We start from the raw sequence: 26,430 nt of genomic DNA, 5'->3' as shown, positions 1-26,430 counted from the left end.
TATATTCATTATCTTCCAGCATCCCCTGTTAGTTATGCATTATGCAACAACGATGTAATTATCTGCAACCCATTAATACATTATATAAGGCTATAAATGGAATAAAACACAATGAAATAAATACAATATATTACAATATTGTATTAATATTTACGTACTATGCTAGGTGTTTCACACTTCATTACTAATAATATCCAATAAATATGCACAGAATATGCTAATATTCAGCAAATAATTAAATCACAAATTATCATATTTACATATACATATGCAAATGTGCCCCTCATCTGCATTTTGATATGCAGATGATGTAGACGGGCATCGGCCCTCTACATAAATTTCCCCCCTATGATTCTAGGTGCTGTACTTTCTAGTACAGGACGTAGATCATACGGAGGGCACATTTTGTTCCTGAAATGTTAGAATTTCACAATACATCCAAGGTTAAAAAAAAAAATATAAAACACTGTTAAACACACAATAAACATAATAAATGCAAAACAATAATCAAAAGCTAAATAAGAGAATTCAGTGTTCCCTGAATTACATGAACATAAATGACATAAGTTCCCAATACATACACTTACACTAATACACTGAAATATACACTAACACTATCACTATATACACTAGTTGTCACTTCCGGTTGCGTGATGCATATATGTGTGATTTGTGTCTTCTCTATGTACCAGTACCACTTTGATCCTTCTCGTCTCTAGAGATGTATGGTTTCAATAGAAACGCATTCCTTGTCATCTTCACTTCTTTAGTCGCTGGATCCCCTAGTGTGTACATGTTTCGACCAGTGGCGGCGACAATCTGCCACGGTCCCGAGTACAAGAGCAAGAGCTTCTTTGACACACCTGCTAGAGCATCCGACTTGGGGAAAACTCTAGTTAGTACAAGATCACCCACTTTGTACTCTACAGTACGGTGTGACTTGTCAAAATTGCGTTTTCGTGTAGCAGCATTCCTTTTATGGTTTTTTCTAGCAATTTCTACATAGTACTGCACGTCATGGCGCTTATCCACTTCTGGGATATCAAACAGCCTGGCTATGTCTCTTGACATAGACTGTCCAAAGTGGCACTCAAAGGCTGACACGCCAGTGGTCAGGTGTTTGGCGGAATTCAAGCACTTCTCTATCTTTTCCAAGTATTTGGGCCACAATCTTTGGTTATCATGGCACAATTTACGTAGCAAACGTACTGTAGCCTTGACAGCTACCTCTGCCATTTCTCCTTGCGGATAATATGGCGTCGAAGTGATGTGCCTGATACCAAGATCTGCTAATTCTGTTTTCCAGCGGTTAGACTGGAAAGGTGACCCTCTGTCTGTTAAGACTAGTTCCACACTAGGATTAACCTTCAGATACTCCTTGAGTTTCCTTATGGCAGTGGTAGTGTTTGCCTTTCTGCATGCATACAATCCTATTAGTTTGGAGAAAGCATCATAAAATACTAATACGTAGTGGACTCCCCCAATTCCCTTGGTTAGAGGCCCTAACCAGTCAGCACAGACCAAATAGCCTGGCTTCTCAACTACCACGGGATTCAGTGGTCCCGGACGATAACATTGAGGGGGGTTGCTTTTCTGGCACAGTTCGCAGGAAGCACAAAAACGCCTCACACTTGCTCTCATTTTTGGCCATACGAAGAATTCTGTTAGAAGCGGAAGTAGTTTACTGGCCGACAGGTGCCCTCGATCTGAATGGTAATAATCGAGCAGTGGAACTACTAACACTTCTGGGATGCAAATTCGGACTCCTTCCCGGTCACGCTTACATAAGCGCCCGTTCAACACTTCAAAACGGTGACAAGCACCGTTCACCTTTGGTGAGTCCGTCTTCTCTTCGACGTCTTTCTTGATCTTGCCGTAGACAGGATCTGAAGACTGCATCTCCGGTAGTATGGCTATCATCTTCCTCAACTCACATGGAATTTCCGTCAGGATGGACATCAGCGACTCCTGGAGGATAGGCTTCCGTGCAACACTGAGGTCTTCTTCTGTGTGAGGAGGGTACCTAGAGTGATAATCACTCAGATTCTCATTTGACTTGACAAACTGGAATTCAAAATTGAAATTTGAGAGTAACATCGCCCACCGGGTGATACGCTGGTTTGTAAGTCTACAATAGAGAATAAATTTAAGAGCAAGGTGGTCACTGCGTACTATGAATTTAGTACCAACTAAGTACTGCTTAAGCTTAACAACGCCATCTATGAGTCCATAAAATTCCTTCTCCGTTATAGAATAGTTGCGTTGTGCGGCATTGAACACACGTGATGTAAAAGCAATGACACGGATGTCATCATTGTCATCACGCTGGTACAATAGCGAAGAACACGCAATATCACACGCATCACATTCGAGAATCAGTTGCTTGTCAGGCAGGACAGTTTTCAGAACTACTTCCTCCTGGAAGATCTGCTTAATCCTGTCCATAGCTGCCTGATGTACTGGTTCCCATTTGTATCTAACATTCTTCTTTAGCAGTTGGAACAACGGATGGAGAACTTCCGAGTACTTCCTACTAAAGCAACGATAGTACTGGCAGTAGCCAATGAAGGAACGCAGTTCCTTGACGTTCCGTGGTGTCCTAAAATCTAACACCGCCTTCACTTTCGCCGGATCTTTGCCGATACCGGATTGCGAAAGATGGAAACCAAGTATGTTAAGTGATTTTCTCGCAAAATTACACTTTTTCAGCCTGAGAGTTAGGCCGCCCGCAGTGAGTAAACCCAACACTCTGTCGAGGTGTACCAAATGATCTTCGAAGCTCCTGTCGGCTAGAATTAAATCATCTACATAAGCGCCGCAGTACTCTCTAGCCTCTGATCCAATTATCATATCTAATGCTCTTACGCAAGAAGCAAGGCTCTGTTTTGTCCCAAACGGTAGTTTTTGAAAAACATATGAAATGCCTTCATGTAGGAAACCAAGATACTTCTGGTCACTTTCCTTGACCTTAATTTGTAAAAACATCTCAGTTGCATCCACGCAGCTGAACCAAGAGTTGTCGCAAATATCTTGGAGAACAGATAGGGGTGGCATAGGTCTGTCAGAGAGATCCCCTGAAATTTTAGCCAGAGCTCGGCCATCTATACAGACACGAATACGTCCATCGCTCTTCGGTGTCACTACCAGAGGGTTTATGAAAGCGGTAGGCATCTTCTTGATCACACCCCAGGCCTCCCAACGCGAAATTTCATTCGATACTAAATTTCTGAATTTCTTTGGGTAAGGATACAATTTAGTTTTTATGGGACGTTCGTCCGTTACTCCAACCTCGTGCTCGTAGTTAGTTATGCAACCTGGCTTGATATCAAAAAGCGCCTGGTGCTTTAAAAGAACAGCTTTCAAACTCTCTCTTTGTGAGGCTGAGAGATCTGAGTAGTTCGCGACAAAATCTTCAATATCTGAATGGGAGGCACGTGTGTTCACTTTACGCCACTCTTCTGGTGGGAATACATGAACTGCCATTTCTTGGGCACTTGGGAATCTCCCATCATCCAAGTTAGGGGCACGAGCAGCCTTTTCTCTGCAGGTCTTATGCTCATCCTGTGCGCTAACCCGTATGGCCTTCCGTCCTTCATCTGACGGGGAAAAATTACATTCAAAATTATCTAACTCCTCAATGAAACTATATGGTTTCTCGCACTCACCATTCAATTCTAAACATCGAACCACTAGATCCTCAGTCTCGCAATCTACAGATCTAAATTTGACTTCTACATCATGAGGATGTTTGAGATGTAGAAGGCCAGTATCATAATCTAACACGGCACGAGATTCTGTAAAGAAGTTGGAACCTAAAATCAAAGATCTATTCAGACCTGATATAATGATGCCTAATGTATGAAATTCCTTCCCATGTATCTGAATGACTAACAGCGTCTGGCCTATGATCGTCGCTGATTTACTTCCGAAAGCAGACGTAACCCGTATATTCTTAGCACTCAAAAATGCGGGTGTGGGGTGGCTATTTGAGACGGAGTCCCAAATTTCTTTAGAGATAGCAGAACAAGTAGCTCCTGTATCTAATAATGAATTAACTTCCTTTCCAAACAAAAGTACATTAATCTCTGGTAGTGAGATGACGTTATTACTGGGTAGTTCTTCATCACTTGAATCAAATAAATTCTTAAAAATGCCATTGGCCTCTTCATATACAGCCCTATCTAAATCAATGTGTTCTCCTGTCCTACTTAACAAGGTTAACTTACTTTTGAGCATGCCTTCACTAAAATGCTTCTTTGCTATTATATCTGAACAAATATTACAATTTTCTTCTTCTTTTTCTAATACATTTTCAAAAATCTCTTTCACTGCGGTTTCACACGTATTATCATATAAATGAATATTTTCTACATTTTCTTCTAAATTACGCACATACTTGGAATTTTTATTTGTCAACTCAGATGTACTCGTGTTCTCCATAGTCATCCTACCGTTGTCCAAAGTACATGCGGACAATCCTCATTCTCTGGGAGCAGAAGAAGAGGATTGGCTACTCCTGGGCATGTTATGGTTCTGACTGGTAGGAGGAGGCGCTCGGTCATAGTGCTCCAACAGCTGGATTTCCTGGTCCTCGTGACGGAAGGAATTTCCCTGCTGTCTATCCGTTTGGCGCATCCCTCCCCTCCTACCTCGGGCTCCACGAACGTTGTTGTTGTGAGAGGAGTGGGAGTTCCCCCCACGTGACCAGCCAGACGACCCACTTCCGCTGCTCTGGTGGTGAGGCGGGGATCGCTGGTGGTTGTTGTTTTGGTTCGTGTTTTGCTGTCTCTTTCTCTGGTAAGGACGCTGGTTTTCCCTCGTTCTATTCTTTTTACGAGCAGCGTGTTTACCACTGTGGCCAGAGGGGTTATTGTCCTCGTTTTCGATGCTCACTTGGAGCATGTTGACCCCTTTCCTCTGGTTACCCTGAAAGAACTGGTCGCGATTCGTCATCGACGACTGCAGTTCCTGAACAAGATTTAGAAGCTCGGCTATTGTCTTTGGGCGAGAAGAGACTATCGCCCTAAACAGCCAGTTAGGGAAATGACGCGGAAGTACCTTTAACAATGTCGCGTCAGACATCCTCGGCTCTAATATATAGGTTTTTGTGTAACAAATCCAGCAGATACTCTGCTGGGGATTTGTGTACACGAGTGTCAAAGTGGGAGGTGAGGATCGTTGCCCTTAGATTTGCCAGTCGTTCTTCACTCAGATAGCACTGTTTAAAGTTATGCACAAATTCTTCATAGCTGTGAATTTTGTTCCTGTTAACTTGAAACCATTGGTAGCAAGTATTTCGGATCGCTCGCGGTATGAAGCTGAGCCTCATCTCGTCCGGTACTCCAGTGACCTCAAAGTACCGGTCGAGATCTTGGAGAAAGTTGTATGTTTCTGTCTCAGATTCGTTCCCTGAATATACTGGTAAGGTGACATCCCTGTGTATTAGTCCAAAGGCTGTTGCTAGGTGTTGTCTCGTCTCATGATTGCATGAGCGAGACGTCGACGGGACAGGTTCTGTCTCGCGGGAAGTAGCGAGGTTCCCAGGTTGAGAACCAGGCAGATCGCGACTCGAGATGTCATTTGGTGACGTTGGTCTTTCCTGTGTGCCGGAGACAGAGATGTTAGCGAGTCTCCCTTCTATCACCTCACTGGTCTCCTTCTGGATGGAGCTCTTCCACTCCTCCATCTTCTTCTCGAGCTGAGCACACACGTCATGAACGGTCTCTTGCATCTGTTGGATGCTGCCGTTACATTCTGACCTGATCTCATCGAGTGGCGTTTCCTGGTCTAGTTCCCCCCGGATCCTAGCTAGTTGGGAAGTGAAATTCACTTCCACTCGCCTGACCTGATTATTTAAGGTAAGAGTGGTCTGTTCGACGCGAGACGAGACCTGTCTAACACTCTCAGCAAGTTCGGTGTAATTCTCGTCTAACTGTCTGGCTAAGCTAGAAGCGTTCTCTTGAACTTCGTCAATCCTGCTAGAAGTTTCGGTTACACGCGCCGACAGTTCTTCTCTAGCCTGATGTATTTCCCCCCTAAGATCTGCAGTCGTGAGCTCAAGACGCTCCGTCAGCTGACGCTCACTTTGCTCCAGTCTTGAACTCACAGCCTCCATCTGGAGTTCAAGACGAGCATTACTGGTCTCAACCGCCTGTTCTAGTCTCAGATAACTTGATTCTAATGTGTTATTGCTTTCCTCTATTTTCTTTTCTAGCTTTTCCAGACCCTTTGAACTTTCTACTAGCTTTAAATTCAAATCCTCCCTTAGGCTTCTATTATCTTCTTTTAATTCCTCCTTTAGTTTCCTTACATTCTCTTCTTGTTTTAACAAAATCTCCCTGAACATAGCTGCAATAGTCAAATTATTTGAATTATCTATGGTGCTACTCTTATTACTGGCTGTGCTAACCTCATTTTCATTTCTGCTGAATTCTTCGGTTACCTCCCTTTCCTCCCTCAATGGTACTTCCGGTTCCCGACTGTGAACTGGTGGAACGGTTTCTACCGCATCAGCGTCTCCCACAACGCTGACGGGACGCTCGCTAGCGCTCTGCGCGTCAATAACATTACTATCCTCTGAGAGCTCCCCAGCTCTCTGAGCGAACTCTTCAAAAACGAACTCGTTATCCATTTTTCTAACTCTTCGAGCCTGTGCTCGCGTTATCACCATTAAGAAAAACAACAAACGGGCTTACAAGATTTCTTCCCCCCAAAGTTCAAAATAACTGAATTCTCTATTAATGTTAAGACAAAAATATTCAAACATAAACAAATTTCAAAACACAAGACACCTACGTTCTTGGAAATTTTCGGGGAGATAAAACAAACATATACCGAAATTTTACACAAGCCGTATGTTGACCATTTTAGTATATAGAATATACTCACTTGCCCTTAACGCTGAAGGCGCCACTATTTTTGTGGCGCAGAAGCGTGAAGAATCGTGCCCTGCAGCTGGGTAGCCACTTAATATTGTGGCTAACACAGCACGTGAAGTTCCAGCCCGATAGCTGGGTCGCCACTTAATTTGTGAGGTGCTAGGTGGTCAGAGCCGAAGCTTCTATTTACCTAACGACACCAACACAATAAATAAAAAAAAAATGTTGAAGGTGAGTGGCTGGGAATATTTAATTAACTGAAGATTTACATGAAATGCAAATATCAGAAATATTATATTAGTAGTTATATATTCCCTCTTGGAGATCAGGATCTCTCCAGTTAGGGCCGCCACTCCCTTATGAATTCGGTAGAGCAAATATTAATATTCATGTAGAACAGCAGATCTCAGGGCCATCTGCATAACAACCATGTTCAAGGATGCTATAAATAGTGAGTCTGTAATAAGTTTCAAAGTTATGTTAAAAAAAAAAAACAATCTATAATTTAAATTTTACAGGTAGCAGCCTGTAAATGATCTCACTATTTCATGGTTGTTAGTTGTTCTTTTGGGCAGTATTCTCTCTCTGAGCCCCATGCAGAGAGATGGTCAACATACACAATCAAGGGGAAACTGTCTCCTTGAATCACACTCCTGAAACAAAATTGTCATTAGTGCAGGTACTCACCCTACAGCAATTGAATACACAGTTGTTCCGGTAAGAGCTGACAGATTTATTTTCCATGAAGAAAACAGGCATCTCAACCGTGGTAGATGAGATGATATCACTCATTATACACTATTTCTTTTCACCTTTTTAGTGCACTATCACATGAAACACATAACTTATTATTTGATATATTTGATATTTAACACACAAAAAAAAAAAAATAAAATGAATGAGAATAAACTGATAAACTGCAAAGGTCTGTCTGACCTTAAAAAAAATAAAAAATAAAAACTTTTATAGAAAATATTTATACAATTATTTTTATCTCCTCATAATTATCTAGTTTCTCGTCTCTAACAGTTCTAGAGGAGAGATGTATTAAAATGTCGAAGTAACATATTTCACTATTATTTGTTACTTAAACCACAGAGTGAAGATAAAAATAAAGAGAATTTTAAATTCTGACGCACTGTTCCAACATGTTACTCGACGTACTCAAAGTTCCAACTCACTGACACAGTCTCCTCCAAGATGATCATTCCACCACGTGAAAATGTTCTGCTAGAAGATAAGTTACACTGAATGTGAAGCATTCTATAAAGGAATGTTCAGTAGCTCCAATTTTAAACAAGCAAATGCTTACTTGTAAGCCTTGTTCTAAAACGTCCAAGGACAGGCTCAGTATAATGGCGTTACTGGCCTCTATGTTGTATCTCTATTTGAGATATGTAACGATATATAGATTTCTCCCATATTGGGGAAACTGCAATTGTCCCATATTAACTCTGGGGTTGTGAAGAGATTTTAAAGTAAATGATCTCCACTGAGAGTCCTAAGAACTCAGAGATAGATGAATGTTAAGAATGATTTAGAAATTAAATTTCCATTATCACTGAAGAGAATAGCACCACTGACGTATAACTAAAATAATAGGTTAAGTTATACTCTGTCTGTCACTGTACTATTTCATGTGCTTTTGAGTAATTTTGTACAACTCACTCGCGATACTGTAGTTCACAGGACAAATCCCGGGGAACCGAAACTGTTCTCACCGCGTCCTGGGTCTTGAACTCTGTACTGGAAGTCGGATGACTTCCTTTAACACTGCAAAACTACCTCTTGTTAGTTCACGAGTCTAGCTTCAACTACCCCGTTCTCCACAGAAAACGAGTATATGTTTCGGGCAAAACACAGGAAACGAAGAAACTCGCTTCTTCCACCACCCTTTGACAAAGGGTTCATGCCTTGCGGCGAATATTGCGGGTGGTCTCCCGTGTCAATGCCCTTCTTCCAGCTACCATCCGTAGCCAACTTTACCTTTCTCGGCTGATATGTGCTGCCCCTCCCTGATAGCGGACAACACGGAAGCTTAATGCTCACAGCAGAAACTATGGATGATTTCCGCCTACTTTTGTTTTCCTTTGCTAGTTACATATGAATGAAATACAGAAACATATGATATTTCACATAAAAATAAAGTTTAACATACAAAGATTACATATATATACAATTTATTAACTGTCATCTCCCTCAGAAGCAGCATTCTACCCAATTACTGTGGTAGTCGTTCAAACCGTCTGCTTACTAATGCAGCCATGCTTCTTGGAGAGAGATTGAAGGAAACATCATTGTAAATAATTTAATTTTCACAAAACAAGATCTAAGTGTCTTGTTCGATAAGGGAAACACGTTGTTTAAAAATAAACGTAATTTTATGCGGTCTTTCCAAGAACGATTATAGCTTAGTACGTAAATATTAATATTAAACACAGAAAATGAGTCAAATTAAAGTATACATTTTCAAATTGGTGTTGCCTACTGGGAACCTAGCAAGAGGCTCGCTAGCCAGGTTACTGGTTTTTGGTGAACAAGGGGGGAGGAAGAGACGCTGACGCTGGATGCAGTGGAAGTCACACGACGTTTGTCAAGTCAAAATCGCCACTTACTAATAATTAAATGAAAAATATACTAATCGTTAGTACTACGTTAGTACTGGTTAGTACTCCAAGCACAACGTTAGTACTCACACCCATATAAAGTTATTAACGAATTAAAGTGGCGATATTCACTTGACGTCAAGCCAGAATCGCCACTTTTGTAAATCTTCTCCAAATTATACAAAAGTAGTGTCAATCGTTAGTACTACGTTAGTACTGGTTAGTACTCCAAGCACAACGTTAGTACTCACACCCATATAAAGTTATTAAAAAAATTAAAATGGCGATATTCACTTGACGTCAAGCCAGAATCGCCACTTTTGTAAATCTTCTCCAAATTATACAAAAGTAGTGTCAATCGTTAGTACAACGTTAGTACTGGTTAGTACTCCAAGCACAACGTTAGTATTCACACCCATATAAAGTTATTAACGAATTAAAGTGGCGATATTCACTTGACGTCAAGCCAGAATCGCCACTTTTGTAAATCTACTCCAAATTATACAAAAGTAGTGTCAATCGTTAGTACTACGTTAGTACTAGTTAGTACTCCAAGCACAACGTTAGTACTCACACCCATATAAAGTTATTAACGAATGAAAGTTGCGATATTCACTTGACGTCAAGCCAGAATCGCCACTTTTGTAAATCTTCTCCAAATTATACAAAAGTAGTGTCAATCGTTAGTACAACGTTAGTACTGGTTAGTACTCCAAGCACAACGTTAGTACTCACACCCATATAAAGTTATTAAAAAAATTTAAAGTGGCGATATTCACTTGACGTCAAGCCAGAATCGCCACTTTTGTAAATCTTCTCCAAATTATACAAAAGTAGTGTCAATCGTTAGTACTACGTTAGTACTGGTTAGTACTCCAAGCACAATGTTAGTACTCACTCCGATATAAAGTTATTAACGAATTAAAGTGGCGATATTCACTTGACGTCAAGCCAGAATCGCCACTTTTGTAAATCTTCTCCAAATTATACAAAAGTACTGTCAATCGTTAGTACTACGTTAGTACTGGTTAGTACTCCAAGCACAACGTTAGTACTCACACCCATATAAAGTTATTAACGAATTAAAGTGGCGATATTCACTTGACGTCAAGCCAGAATCGCCACTTTTGTAAATCTTCTCCAAATTATACAAAAGTAGTGTCAATCGTTAGTACAACGTTAGTACTGGTTAGTACTCCAAGCACAATGTTAGTACTCACTCCGATATAAAGTTATTAACGAATTAAAGTGGCGATATTCACTTGACGTCAAGCCAGAATCGCCACTTTTGTAAATCTTCTCCAAATTATACAAAAGTAGTGTCAATCGTTAGTACTACGTTAGTACTGGTTAGTACTCCAAGCACAACGTTAGTACTCACACCCATATAAAGTTATTAACGAATTAAAGTGGCGATATTCACTTGACGTCAAGCCAGAATCGCCACTTTTGTAAATCTTCTCCAAATTATACAAAAGCAGTGTCAATCGTTAGTACAACGTTAGTACTGGTTAGTACTCCAAGCACAACGTTAGTACTCACACCCATATAAAGTTATTAAAAAAATTTAAAGTGGCGATATTCACTTGACGTCAAGCCAGAATCGCCACTTTTGTAAATCTTCTCCAAATTATACAAAACTAGTGTCAATCGTTAGTAATACGTTAGTACTGGTCAGTACTCCAAGCACAACGTTAGTACTCACACCCATATAAAGTTATTAACGAATTAAAGTGGCGATATTCACTTGACGTCAAGCCAGAATCGCCACTTTTGTAAATCTTCTCCAAATTATACAAAAGTAGTGTCAATCGTTAGTACAACGTTAGTACTGGTTAGTACTCCAAGCACAACGTTAGTACTCACACCCATATAAAGTTATTAACGAATTAAAGTGGCGATATTCACTTGACGTCAAGCCAGAATCGCCACTTTTGTAAATCTTATCCAAATTATACAAAAGTAGTGTCAATCGTTAGTACTACGTTAGTACTGGTTAGTACTCCAAGCACAACGTTAGTACTCACACCCATATAAAGTTATTAACGAATTAAAGTGGCGATATTCACTTGACGTCAAGCCAGAATCGCCACTTTTGTAAATCTTCTCCAAATTATACAAAAGTAGTGTCAATCGTTAGTACTACGTTAGTACTAGTTACTACTCCAAGCACAACGCTAGTACTCACACCCATATAAAGTTATTAACGAATTAAAGTGGCGATATTCACTTGACGTCAAGCCAGAATCGCCACTTTTGTAAATCTTCTCCAAATTATACAAAAGTAGTGTCAATCGTTAGTACTACGTTAGTACTGGTTAGTACTCCAAGCACAACGTTAGTACTCACACCCATATAAAGTTATTAACGAATTAAAGTGGCGATATTCACTTGACGTCAAGCCAGAATCGCCACTTTTGTAAATCTTCTCCAAATTATACAAAAGCAGTGTCAATCGTTAGTACAACGTTAGTACTGGTTAGTACTCCAAGCACAACGTTAGTACTCACACCCATATAAAGTTATTAACGAATTAAAGTGGCGATATTCACTTGACGTCAAGCCAGAATCGCCACTTTTGTAAATCTTCTCCAAATTATACAAAAGTAGTGTCAATCGTTAGTAATACGTTAGTACTGGTCAGTACTCCAAGCACAACGTTAGTACTCACACCCATATAAAGTTATTAACTAATTAAAGTGGCGATATTCACTTGACGTCAAGCCAGAATCGCCACTTTTGTAAATCTTCTCCAAATTATACAAAAGTAGTGTCAATCGTTAGTACAACGTTAGTACTGGTTAGTACTCCAAGCACAACGTTAGTACTCACACCCATATAAAGTTATTAAAAAAATTAAAATGGCGATATTCAATTGACGTCAAGCCAGAATCGCCACTTTTGTAAATCTTCTCCAAATTATACAAAAGTAGTGTCAATCGTTAGTGCTACGTTAGTACTGGTTAGTACTCCAAGCACAACGTTAGTACTCACACCCATATAAAGTTATTAACGAATTAAAGTGGCGATATTCACTTGACGTCAAGCCAGAATCGCCACTTTTGTAAATCTTCTCCAAATTATACAAAAGTAGTGTCAATCGTTAGTACTACGTTAGTACTAGTTAGTACTCCAAGCACAACGCTAGTACTCACACCCATATAAAGTTATTAACGAATTAAAGTGGTAATATTCACTTGACGTCAAGCCAGAATCGCCACTTTTGTAAATTTTCTCCAAATTATACAAAAGTAGTGTCAATCGTTAGTACTACGTTAGTACTAGTTAGTACTCCAAGCACAACGCTAGTACTCACACCCATATAAAGTTATTAACGAATTAAAGTGGTAATATTCACTTGACGTCAAGCCAGAATCGCCACTTTTGTAAATCTTCTCCAAATTATACAAAAGTAGTGTCAATCGTTAGTACTACGTTAGTACTGGTTAGTACTCCAAGCACAACGTTAGTACTCACACCCATATAAAGTTATTAACGAATTAAAGTGGCGATATTCACTTGACGTCAAGCCAGAATCGCCACTTTTGTAAATCTTCTCCAAATTATACAAAAGTAGTGTCGATCGTTAGTACAACGTTAGTACTGGTTAGTACTCCAAGCACAACGTTAGTACTCACACCCATATAAAGTTATTAACGAATTAAAGTGGCGATATTCACTTGACGTCAAGCCAGAATCGCCACTTTTGTAAATCTTCTCCAAATTATACAAAAGTAGTGTCAATCGTTAGTAATACGTTAGTACTGGTCAGTACTCCAACCACAACGTTAGTACTCACACCCATATAAAGTTATTAACGAATGAAAGTGACGATATTCACTTGACGTCAAGCCAGAATCGCCACTTTTGTAAATCTTCTCCAAATTATACAAAAGTAGTGTCAATCGTTAGTACTACGTTAGTACTAGTTAGTACTCCAAGCACAACGTTAGTACTCACACCCATATAAAGTTATTAACGAATTAAAGTGGCGATATTCACTTGACGTCAAGCCAGAATCGCCACTTTTGTAAATCTTCTCCAAATTATACAAAAGTAGTGTCAATCGTTAGTACAACGTTAGTACTGGTTAGTACTCCAAGCACAACGTTAGTACTCACACCCATATAAAATTATTTAAAAAATTTAAAGTGGCGATATTCACTTGACGTCAAGCCAGAATCGCCACTTTTGTAAATCTTCTCCAAATTATACAAAAGTAGTGTCAATCTTTAGTACTGCGTTAGTACTGGTTAGTACTCCAAGCACAATGTTAGTACTCACTCCGATATAAAGTTATTAACGAATGAAAGTGGCGATATTCACTTGACGTCAAGCCAGAATCGCCACTTTTGTAAATCTTCTCCAAATTATACAAAAGTAGTGTCAATCGTTAGTACTACGTTAGTACTGGTTAGTACTCCAAGCACAACGTTAGTACTCACACCCATATAAAGTTATTAACGAATTAAAGTGGCGATATTCACTTGACGTCAAGCCAGAATCGCCACTTTTGTAAATCTTCTCCAAATTATACAAAAGCAGTGTCAATCGTTAGTACAACGTTAGTACTGGTTAGTACTCCAAGCACAACGTTAGTACTCACACCCATATAAAGTTATTAAAAAAATTTAAAGTGGCGATATTCACTTGACGTCAAGCCAGAATCGCCACTTTTGTAAATCTTCTCCAAATTATACAAAAGTAGTGTCAATCGTTAGTAATACGTTAGTACTGGTCAGTACTCCAAGCACAACGTTAGTACTCACACCCATATAAAGTTATTAACGAATTAAAGTGGCGATATTCACTTGACGTCAAGCCAGAATCGCCACTTTTGTAAATCTTCTCCAATTTATACAAAAGTAGTGTCAATCGTTAGTACTACGTTAGTACTAGTTAGTACTCCAAGCACAACGCTAGTACTCACACCCATATAAAGTTATTAACGAATTAAAGTGGTAATATTCACTTGACGTCAAGCCAGAATCGCCACTTTTGTAAATCTTCTCCAAATTATACAAAAGTAGTGTCAATCGTTAGTACTACGTTAGTACTGGTTAGTACTCCAAGCACAATGTTAGTACTCACTCCGATATAAAGTTATTAACGAATTAAAGTGGCGATATTCACTTGGCGTCAAGCCAGAATCGCCACTTTTGTAAATCTTCTCCAAATTATACAAAAGTAGTGTCAATCGTTAGTACTACGTTAGTACTGGTTAGTACTCCAAGCACAACGTTAGTACTCACACCCATATAAAGTTATTAACGAATTAAAGTGGCGATATTCACTTGACGTCAAGCCAGAATCGCCACTTTTGTAAATCTTCTCCAAATTATACAAAAGTACTGTCAATCGTTAGTACTACGTTAGTACTGGTTAGTACTCCAAGCACAACGTTAGTACTCACACCATATAAAGTTATTAAAAAAATTTAAAGTGGCGATATTCACTTGACGTCAAGCCAGAATCGCCACTTTTGTAAATCTTCTCCAAATTATACAAAAGTAGTGTCAATCGTTAGTAATACGTTAGTACTGGTCAGTACTCCAAGCACAACGTTAGTACTCACACCCATATAAAGTTATTAACGAATTAAAGTGGCGATATTCACTTGACGTCAAGCCAGAATCGCCACTTTTGTAAATCTTCTCCAAATTATACAAAAGTAGTGTCAATCGTTAGTACTACGTTAGTACTGGTTAGTACTCCAAGCACAACATTAGTACTCACACCCATATAAAGTTATTAACGAATTAAAGTGGCGATATTGACTCTACGTCAAGCCAGAATCGCCACTTTTGTAAATCTTCTCCAAATTTTACAAAAGTAGTGTCAATCGTTAGTACTACATTAGCACTAGTTAGTACTCCAAGCACAACGCTAGTACTCACAACCATATAAAGTTATTAACGAATTAAAGTGGTAATATTCACTTGACGTCAAGCCAGAATCGCCACTTTTGTAAATCTTCTCCAAATTATACAAAAGTAGTGTCAATCGTTAGTACTACGTTAGTACTGGTTAGTACTCCAAGCACAACGTTAATACTCACACCCATATAAAGTTATTAACGAATTAAAGTGGCGATATTCACTTGACGTCAAGCCAGAATCGCCACTTTTGTAAATCTTCTCCAAATTATACAAAAGTAGTGTCAATCGTTAGTACTGGTTAGTACTCCAAGCACAACGTTAGTACTCACACCCATATAAAGTTATTAACGAATTAAAGTGGCGATATTCACTTGACGTCAAGCCAGAATCGCCACTTTTGTAAATCTTCTCCAAATTATACAAAAGTAGTGTCAATCGTTAGTACTACGTTAGTACTGGTTAGTACTCCAAGCACAACGTTAGTACTCACACCCATATAAAGTTATTAACGAATTAAAGTGGCGATATTCACTTGATGTCAAGCCAGAATCGCCACTTTTGTAAATCTTCTCCAAATTATACAAAAGTAGTGTCAATCGTTAGTACTACGTTAGTTCTGGTTAGTACTCCAAGCACAACGTTAGTACTCACACCCATATAAAGTTATTAATGAATTAAAGTGGCGATATTCACTTGACGTCAAGCCAGAATCGCCACTTTTGTAAATCTTCTCCAAATTATACAAAAGTAGTGTCAATCGTTAGTACAACGTTAGTACTGGTTAGTACTCCAAGCACAACGTTAGTACTCACACCCATATAAAGTTATTATCGAATGAAAGTGGCGATATTCACTTGACGTCAAGCCAGAATCGCCACTTTTGTAAATCTTCTCCAAATTATACAAAAGTAGTGTCAATCGTTTGTACTACATTAGTACTAGTTAGTACTCCAAGCACAACGTTAGTACTCACACCCATATAAAGTTATTAACGAATGAAAGTGGCGATATTCACTTGACGTCAAGCCAGAATCGCCACTTTTGTAAATCTTCTTCAAATTATACAAAAGTAGTGTCAATCGTTAGTACTACGTTAGTACTGGTTAGTACTCCAAGCACAACGTTAGTACTCAAACCCATATAAAGTTATTAACGAATTAAAGTGACGATATTCACTTGACGTCAAGCCAGAATCGCCACTTTTGTAAATCTTCTCCAAATTATACAAAAGTAGTGTCAATCGTTAGTAATACGTTAGTACTGGTCAGTACTCCAAGCACAACGTTAGTACTCACACCCATATAATGTTATTAACGAATGAAAGTGACGATATTCACTTGACGTCAAGCCAGAATCGCCACTTTTGTAAATCTTCTCCAAATTATACAAAAGTAGTGTCAATCGTTAGTACTACGTTAGTACTAGTTAGTACTCCAAGCACAACGTTAGTACTCACACCCATATAAAGTTATTAACGAATTAAAGTGGCGATATTCACTTGACGTCAAGCCAGAATCGCCACTTTTGTAAATCTTCTCCAAATTATACAAAAGTAGTGTCAATCGTTAGTACAACGTTAGTACTGGTTAGTACTCCAAGCACAACGTTAGTACTCACACCCATATAAAGTTATTAAAAAATTTAAAGTGGCGATATTCACTTGACGTCAAGCCAGAATCGCCACTTTTGTAAATCTTCTCCAAATTATACAAAAGTAGTGTCAATCGTTAGTAATACGTTAGTACTGGTTAGTACTCCAAGCACAACGTTAGTACTCACACCCATATAAAGTTATTAACGAATTAAAGTGGTAATATTCACTTGACGTCAAGCCAGAATCGCCACTTTTGTAAATCTTCTCCAAATTATACAAAAGTAGTGTCAATCGTTAGTACAACGTTAGTACTGGTTAGTACTCCAAGCACAACGTTAGTACTCACACCCATATAAAGTTATTAAAAAAATTTAAAGTGGCGATATTCACTTGACGTCAAGCCAGAATCGCCACTTTTGTAAATCTTCTCCAAATTATACAAAAGTAGTGTCAATCGTTAGTACTACGTTAGTACTAGTTAGTACTCCAAGCACAACGCTAGTACTCACACCCATATAAAGTTATTAACGAATTAAAGTGGTAATATTCACTTGACGTCAAGCCAGAATCGCCACTTTTGTAAATCTTCTCCAAATTATACAAAAGTAGTGTCAATCGTTAGTACTACGTTAGTACTGGTTAGTACTCCAAGCACAATGTTAGTACTCACTCCGATATAAAGTTATTAACGAATTAAAGTGGCGATATTCACTTGGCGTCAAGCCAGAATCGCCACTTTTGTAAATCTTCTCCAAATTATACAAAAGTAGTGTCAATCGTTAGTACTACGTTAGTACTGGTTAGTACTCCAAGCACAACGTTAGTACTCACACCCATATAAAGTTATTAATGAATTAAAGTGGCGATATTCACTTGACGTCAAGCCAGAATCGCCACTTTTGTAAATCTTCTCCAAATTATACAAAAGCAGTGTCAATCGTTAGTACTACGTTAGTACTGGTTAGTACTCCAAGCACAACGTTAGTACTCACACCATATAAAGTTATTAAAAAAATTTAAAGTGGCGATATTCACTTGACGTCAAGCCAGAATCGCCACTTTTGTAAATCTTCTCCAAATTATACAAAAGTAGTGTCAATCGTTAGTAATACGTTAGTACTGGTCAGTACTCCAAGCACAACGTTAGTACTCACACCCATATAAAGTTATTAACTAATTAAAGTGGCGATATTCACTTGACGTCAAGCCAGAATCGCCACTTTTGTAAATCTTCTCCAAATTATACAAAAGTAATGTCAATCGTTAGTACTACGTTAGTACTGGTTAGTACTCCAAGCACAACATTAGTACTCACACCCATATAAAGTTATTAACGAATTAAAGTGGCGATATTGACTCTACGTCAAGCCAGAATCGCCACTTTTGTAAATCTTCTCCAAATTTTACAAAAGTAGTGTCAATCGTTAGTACTACATTAGCACTAGTTAGTACTCCAAGCACAACGCTAGTACTCACAACCATATAAAGTTATTAACGAATTAAAGTGGTAATATTCACTTGACGTCAAGCCAGAATCGCCACTTTTGTAAATCTTCTCCAAATTATACAAAAGTAGTGTCAATCGTTAGTACTACGTTAGTACTGGTTAGTACTCCAAGCACAACGTTAATACTCACACCCATATAAAGTTATTAACGAATTAAAGTGGCGATATTCACTTGACGTCAAGCCAGAATCGCCACTTTTGTAAATCTTCTCCAAATTATACAAAAGTAGTGTCAATCGTTAGTACTACGTTAGTACTGGTTAATACTCCAAGCACAACGTTAGTACTCACACCCATATAAAGTTATTAACGAATTAAAGTGGCGATATTCACTTGACGTCAAGCCAGAATCGCCACTTTTGTTAATCTTCTCCAAATTATACAAAAGTAGTGTCAATCGTTAGTACTACGTTAGTTCTGGTTAGTACTCCAAGCACAACGTTAGTACTCACACCCATATAAAGTTATTAATGAATTAAAGTGGCGATATTCACTTGACGTCAAGCCAGAATCGCCACTTTTGTAAATCTTCTCCAAATTATACAAAAGTAGTGTCAATCGTTAGTACAACGTTAGTACTGGTTAGTACTCCAAGCACAACGTTAGTACTCACACCCATATAAAGTTATTATCGAATGAAAGTGGCGATATTCACTTGACGTCAAGCCAGAATCGCCACTTTTGTAAATCTTCTCCAAATTATACAAAAGTAGTGTCAATCGTTAGTACTACATTAGTACTAGTTAGTACTCCAAGCACAACGTTAGTACTCACACCCATATAAAGTTATTAACGAATGAAAGTGGCGATATTCACTTGACGTCAAGCCAGAATCGCCACTTTTGTAAATCTTCTTCAAATTATACAAAAGTAGTGTCAATCGTTAGTACTACGTTAGTACTGGTTAGTACTCCAAGCACAACGTTAATACTCAAACCCATATAAAGTTATTAACGAATTAAAGTGACGATATTCACTTGACGTCAAGCCAGAATCGCCACTTTTGTAAATCTTCTCCAAATTATACAAAAGTAGTGTCAATCGTTAGTAATACGTTAATACTGGTCAGTACTCCAAGCACAACGTTAGTACTCACACCCATATAATGTTATTAACGAATGAAAGTGACGATATTCACTTGACGTCAAGCCAGAATCGCCACTTTTGTAAATCTTCTCCAAATTATACAAAAGTAGTGTCAATCGTTAGTACTACGTTAGTACTAGTTAGTACTCCAAGCACAACGTTAGTACTCACACCCATATAAAGTTATTAACGAATTAAAGTGGCGATATTCACTTGACGTCAAGCCAGAATCGCCACTTTTGTAAATCTTCTCCAAATTATACAAAAGTAGTGTCAATCGTTAGTACAACGTTAGTACTGGTTAGTACTCCAAGCACAACGTTAGTACTCACACCCATATAAAGTTATTAAAAAAATTTAAAGTGGCGATATTCACTTGACGTCAAGCCAGAATCGCCACTTTTGTAAATCTTCTCCAAATTATACAAAAGTAGTGTCAATCGTTAGTACTACGTTAGTACTGGTTAGTACTCCAAGCACAACGTTAGTACTCACACCCATATAAAGTTATTAACGAATTAAAGTGGTAATATTCACTTGACGTCAAGCCAGAATCGCCACTTTTGTAAATCTTCTCCAAATTATACAAAAGTAGTGTCAATCGTTAGTACAACGTTAGTACTGGTTAGTACTCCAAGCACAACGTTAGTACTCACACCCATATAAAGTTATTAAAAAAATTTAAAGTGGCGATATTCACTTGACGTCAAGCCAGAATCGCCACTTTTGTAAATCTTCTCCAAATTATACAAAAGTAGTGTCAATCGTTAGTACTACGTTAGTACTAGTTAGTACTCCAAGCACAACGCTAGTACTCACACCCATATAAAGTTATTAACGAATTAAAGTGGTAATATTCACTTGACGTCAAGCCAGAATCGCCACTTTTGTAAATCTTCTCCAAATTATACAAAAGTAGTGTCAATCGTTAGTACTACGTTAGTACTGGTTAGTACTCCAAGCACAATGTTAGTACTCACTCCGATATAAAGTTATTAACGAATTAAAGTGGCGATATTCACTTGGCGTCAAGCCAGAATCGCCACTTTTGTAAATCTTCTCCAAATTATACAAAAGTAGTGTCAATCGTTAGTACTACGTTAGTACTGGTTAGTACTCCAAGCACAACGTTAGTACTCACACCCATATAAAGTTATTAATGAATTAAAGTGGCGATATTCACTTGACGTCAAGCCAGAATCGCCACTTTTGTAAATCTTCTCCAAATTATACAAAAGCAGTGTCAATCGTTAGTACTACGTTAGTACTGGTTAGTACTCCAAGCACAACGTTAGTACTCACACCATATAAAGTTATTAAAAAAATTTAAAGTGGCGATATTCACTTGACGTCAAGCCAGAATCGCCACTTTTGTAAATCTTCTCCAAATTATACAAAAGTAGTGTCAATCGTTAGTAATACGTTAGTACTGGTCAGTACTCCAAGCACAACGTTAGTACTCACACCCATATAAAGTTATTAACTAATTAAAGTGGCGATATTCACTTGACGTCAAGCCAGAATCGCCACTTTTGTAAATCTTCTCCAAATTATACAAAAGTAGTGTCAATCGTTAGTACTACGTTAGTTCTGGTTAGAACTCCAAGCACAACGTTAGTACTCACACCCATATAAAGTTATTAACGAATTAAAGTGGCGATATTCACTTGACGTCAAGCCAGAATCGCCACTTTTGTAAATCTTCTCCAAATTATACAAAAGTAGTGTCAATCGTTAGTACAACGTTAGTACTGGTTAGTACTCCAAGCACAACGTTAGTACTCACACCCATATAAAGTTATTAACGAATGAAAGTGGCGATATTCACTTGACGTCAAGCCAGAATCGCCACTTTTGTAAATCTTCTCCAAATTATACAAAAGTAGTGTCAATCGTTAGTACTACATTAGTACTAGTTAGTACTCCAAGCACAACGTTAGTACTCACACCCATATAAAGTTATTAACGAATGAAAGTGGCGATATTCACTTGACGTCAAGCCAGAATCGCCACTTTTGTAAATCTTCTTCAAATTATAAAAAGTAGTGTCAATCGTTAGTACTACGTTAGTACTGGTTAGTACTCCAAGCACAACGTTAGTACTCACACCCATATAAAGTTATTAACGAATTAAAGTGACGATATTCACTTGACGTCAAGCCAGAATCGCCACTTTTGTAAATCTTCTCCAAATTATACAAAAGTAGTGTCAATCGTTAGTAATACGTTAGTACTGGTCAGTACTCCAAGCACAACGTTAGTACTCACACCCATATAATGTTATTAACGAATGAAAGTGACGATATTCACTTGACGTCAAGCCAGAATCGCCACTTTTGTAAATCTTCTCCAAATTATACAAAAGTAGTGTCAATCGTTAGTACTACGTTAGTACTAGTTAGTACTCCAAGCACAACGTTAGTACTCACACCCATATAAAGTTATTAACGAATTAAAGTGGCGATATTCACTTGACGTCAAGCCAGAATCGCCACTTTTGTAAATCTTCTCCAAATTATACAAAAGTAGTGTCAATCGTTAGTACAACGTTAGTACTGGTTAGTACTCCAAGCACAACGTTAGTACTCACACCCATATAAAGTTATTAAAAAAATTTAAAGTGGCGATATTCACTTGACGTCAAGCCAGAATCGCCACTTTTGTAAATCTTCTCCAAATTATACAAAAGTAGTGTCAATCGTTAGTACTACGTTAGTACTGGTTAGTACTCCAAGCACAATGTTAGTACTCACTCCGATATAACGTTATTAACGAATGAAAGTGGCGATATTCACTTGACGTCAAGCCAGAATCGCCACTTTTGTAAATCTTCTCCAAATTATACAAAAGTAGTGTCAATCGTTAGTACTACGTTAGTACTGGTTAGTACTCCAAGCACAACGTTAGTACTCACACCCATATAAAGTTATTAACGAATTAAAGTGGCGATATTCACTTGACGTCAAGCCAGAATCGCCACTTTTGTAAATCTTCTCCAAATTATACAAAAGTAGTGTCAATCGTTAGTACAACGTTAGTACTGGTTAGTACTCCAAGCACAACGTTAGTACTCACACCCATATAAAGTTATTAAAAAAATTAAAATGGCGATATTCACTTGACGTCAAGCCAGAATCGCCACTTTTGTAAATCTTCTCCAAATTATACAAAAGTAGTGTCAATCGTTAGTACTACGTTAGTACTGGTTAGTACTCCAAGCACAACGTTAGTACTCACACCCATATAAAGTTATTAACGAATTAAAGTGGCGATATTCACTTGACGTCAAGACAGAATCGCCACCTTTGTAAATCTTCTCCAAATTATACAAAAGTAGTGTCAATCGTTAGTACTACGTTAGTACTAGTTAGTACTCCAAGCACAACGCTAGTACTCACACCCATATAAAGTTATTAACGAATTAAAGTGGTAATATTCACTTGACGTCAAGCCAGAATCGCCACTTTTGTAAATCTTCTCCAAATTATACAAAAGTAGTGTCAATCGTTAGTACTACGTTAGTACTGGTTAGTACTGCAAGCACAACGTTAGTACTCACACCCATATAAAGTTATTAACGAATTAAAGTGGCGATATTCACTTGACGTCAAGCCAGAATCGCCACTTTTGTAAATCTTCTCCAAATTATACAAAAGTAGTGTCAATCGTTAGTACTACGTTAGTACTGGTTAGTACTCCAAGCACAACGGTAGTACTCAAACCCATATAAAGTTATTAACGAATTAAAGTGGCGATATTCACTTGACGTCAAGCCAGAATCGAGACTTTTGTAAATCTTCTCCGAATTATACAAAAGTAGTGTCAATCGTTAGTACTACGTTAGTACTGGTTAGTACTCCAGGCACAACGTTAGTACTCACACCCATATAAAGTTATTAACGAATTAAAGTGGCGATATTCACTTGACGTCAAGCCAGAATCGCCACTTTTGTAAATCTTCTCCAAATTATACAAAAGTAGTGTCAATCGTTAGTACAACGTTAGTACTGGTTAGTACTCCAAGCACAACGTTAGTACTCACACCCATATAAAGTTATTAAAAAAATTTAAAGTGGCGATATTCACTTGACGTCAAGCCAGAATCGCCACTTTTGTAAATCTCCAAATTATACAAAAGTAGTGTCAATCGTTAGTACTACGTTAGTACTGGTTAGTACTCCAAGCACAATGTTAGTACTCACTCCGATATAAAGTTATTAACGAATTAAAGTGGCGATATTCACTTGACGTCAAGCCAGAATCGCCACTTTTGTAAATCTTCTCCAAATTATACAAAAGTAGTGTCAATCGTTAGTACTACGTTAGTACTGGTTAGTACTCCAAGCACAACGTTAGTACTCACACCCATATAAAGTTATTAACGAATTAAAGTGACGATATTCACTTGACGTCAAGCCAGAATCGCCACTTTTGTAAATCTTCTCCAAATTATACAAAAGTAGTGTCAATCGTTAGTAATACGTTAGTACTGGTCAGTACTCCAAGCACAACGTTAGTACTCACACCCATATAAAGTTATTAACGAATTAAAGTGGCGATATTCACTTGACGTCAAGCCAGAATCGCCACTTTTGTAAATCTTCTCCAAATTATACAAAAGTAGTGTCAATCGTTAGTACAACGTTAGTACTGGTTAGTACTCCAAGCACAACGTTAGTACTCACACCCATATAAAGTTATTAACGAATTAAAGTGGCGATATTCACTTGACGTCAAGCCAGAATCGCCACTTTTGTAAATCTTCTCCAAATTATACAAAAGTAGTGTCAATCGTTAGTACTACGTTAGTACTGGTTAGTACTCCAAGCACAATGTTAGTACTCACTCCGATATAAAGTTATTAACGAATTAAAGTGGCGATATTCACTTGACGTCAAGCCAGAATCGCCACTTTTGTAAATCTTCTCCAAATTATACAAAAGTAGTGTCAATCGTTAGTACAACGTTAGTACTGGTTAGTACTCCAAGCACAACGTTAGTACTCACACCCATATAAAGTTATTAACGAATGAAAGTGGCGATATTCACTTGACGTCAAGCCAGAATCGCCACTTTTGTAAATCTTCTCCAAATTATACAGAAGTAGTGTCAATCGTTAGTACTACGTTAGTACTAGTTAGTACTCCAAGCACAACGTTAGTACTCACACCCATATAAAGTTAATAACGAATTAAAGTGGCGATATTCACTTGACGTCAAGCCAGAATCGCTACTTTTGTAAATCTTCTCCAAATTATACAAAAGTAGTGTCAATCGTTAGTACAACGTTAGTACTGGTTAGTACTCCAAGCACAACGTTAGTACTCACTCCGATATAAAGTTATTAACGAATGAAAGTGGCGATATTCACTTGACGTCAAGCCAGAATCGCCACTTTTGTAAATCTTCTCCAAATTATACAAAAGTAGTGTCAATCGTTAGTACTACGTTAGTACTGGTTAGTACTCCAAGCACAACGTTAGTACTCACACCCATATAAAGTTATTAAAAAAATTAAAATGGCGATATTCACTTGACGTCAAGCCAGAATCGCCACTTTTGTAAATCTTCTCCAAATTATACAAAAGTAGTGTCAATCGTTAGTACAACGTTAGTACTGGTTAGTACTCCAAGCACAACGTTAGTACTCACACCCATATAAAGTTATTAAAAAAATAAAATGGCGATATTCACTTGACGTCAAGCCAGAATCGCCACTTTTGTAAATCTTCTCCAAATTATACAAAAGTAGTGTCAATCGTTAGTACTACGTTAGTACTGGTTAGTACTCCAAGCACAACGTTAGTACTCACACCCATATAAAGTTATTAACGAATTAAAGTGGCGATATTCACTTGACGTCAAGCCAGAATCCCCACTTTTGTAAATCTTCTCCAAATTATACAAAAGTAGTGTCAATCGTTAGTACTACGTTAGTACTGGTTAGTACTCCAAGCACAACATTAGTACTCACACCCATATAAAGTTATTAACGAATTAAAGTGGCGATATTGACTTGACGTCAAGCCAGAATCGCCACTTTTGTAAATCTTCTCCAAATTATACAAAAGTAGTGTCAATCGTTAGTACTACGTTAGTACTGGTTAGTACTCCAAGCACAACATTAGTACTCACACCCATATAAATTTATTAACGAATTAAAGTGGTGATATTCACTTGACGTCAAGCCAGAATCGCCACTTTTGTTAATCTTCTCCAAATTATACAAAAGTAGTATCAATCGTTAGTACTACGTTAGTACTGGTTAGTACTCCAAGCACAACGTTAGTACTCACACCCATATAAAGTTATTAAAAAAATTTAAAGTGGCGATATTCACTTGACGTCAAGCCAGAATCGCCACTTTTGTAAATCTTCTCCAAATTATACAAAAGTAGTGTCAATCGTTAGTACTACGTTAGTACTGGTTAGTACTCCAAGCACAACGTTAGTACTCACACCCATATAAAGTTATTAACGAATTAAAGTGGCGATATTCACTTGACGTCAAGCCAGAATCGCCACTTTTGTAAATCTTCTCCAAATTATACAAAAGTAGTGTCAATCGTTAGTACTACGTTAGTACTGGTTAGTACTCCAAGCACAACGTTAGTACTCCCACCCATATAAAGTTATTAACGAATTAAAGTGGCGATATTCACTTGACGTCAAGCCAGAATCGCCACTTTTGTAAATCTTCTCCAAATTATACAAAAGTAGTGTCAATCGTTAGTACTACGTTAGTACTGGTTAGTACTCCAAGCACAACGTTAGTACTCACACCCATATTAAGTTATTAACGAATTAAAGTGGCGATATTCACTTGACGTCAAGCCAGAATCGCCACTTTTGTAAATCTTCTCCAAATTATACAAAAGTA

The sequence above is a fragment of the Thermobia domestica genome, chromosome 9 (assembly GCF_964235325.1).
Source record: "Thermobia domestica chromosome 9, izTheDome1.hap1.1, whole genome shotgun sequence".
Classification (NCBI taxonomy): Eukaryota; Metazoa; Arthropoda; class Insecta; order Zygentoma; family Lepismatidae; genus Thermobia; species Thermobia domestica.
This window is presented reverse-complemented; position numbering follows the sequence as displayed.